Raw genomic sequence first — 1,006 nt, forward strand, 5'->3', positions numbered from 1 at the left:
ATAGATACGTGAATGCATGTGAAAATTGCTGCTGCCTCCGACCCCCCCCCCCCCCTCAGAGGACACCCCATTTGCTGACCAGTCGGAGGGGCCCCGTGTCACGCCCCGAGCGCTGACGAGGGGGCAGGAGGGAGGGGAGAAAGGGGAGACGAAAGAGACGGGAGAAAGGGGAGAGGAGAGAGACGGGAGAAAGGGGAGAGGAAGGAGGGACGGGAGAAAGGGGAGAGGAAAGAGACGGGAGAAAGGGGAGAGGAAAGAGACGGGAGAAAGGGGAGAGGAAAGAGAGGGAGAAAGGGGAGAGGAAAGAGACGGGAGAAAGGGGAGAGGAAAGAGACGGGAGAAAGGGGAGAGGAAAGAGACGGGAGAAAGGGGAGAGGAAAGAGACGGGAGAAAGGGGAGAGGAAAGAGACGGGAGAAAGGGGAGAGGAAAGAGACGGGAGAAAGGGGAGAGGAAAGAGACGGGAGAAAGGGGAGAGGAAAGAGACGGAAGAGGATTTGTGAGATGAAAGGGGGAAGGGTGATGATTTGGGAAGGGAGGGACGGGAGGAGAAGGAGGGAGAGACGGAAGAGGAAATAATAAGAAGAATAGGGGGAAAGGGGGAGAAGGGTGTGGGGAAAGGAAAGAGGGTGAAAAGAAAGCTAGGATGAGAGGAATGAGATAGAGAGGGAAGATGAGAGTACGGGAAGGGAAGAGATGAGAGGGAAAGTAATTGTAAGAAGAGGGGGAGAGGGGAAAGCGAAGAGATAAGAAGGGAAGAGGGGGAAAGTTGGGGGAAAGGTTTCGCTCATTATCAGCCTCCCGTCAGATGCGTCTCGTAGTAGGGGACATTTCCGTGAATACCCCAGAGGAACCGGGGGGGGGGGGAGTAATGAGTTCGATCAATGTTTCGATAAAGGGGTTTAGGGGAGGGGGGGAGGGGGAGGATAGAGGTGTGAATGTGGCGGTGTGATCGTTTGCTCCTTTGGGATTTCACTGTTATTTTTATTGTGATTATTGTTGTTTCTT

The sequence above is a fragment of the Penaeus monodon genome, chromosome 23 (genome assembly GCF_015228065.2).
Source record: "Penaeus monodon isolate SGIC_2016 chromosome 23, NSTDA_Pmon_1, whole genome shotgun sequence".
NCBI lineage: Eukaryota > Metazoa > Arthropoda > Malacostraca > Decapoda > Penaeidae > Penaeus > Penaeus monodon.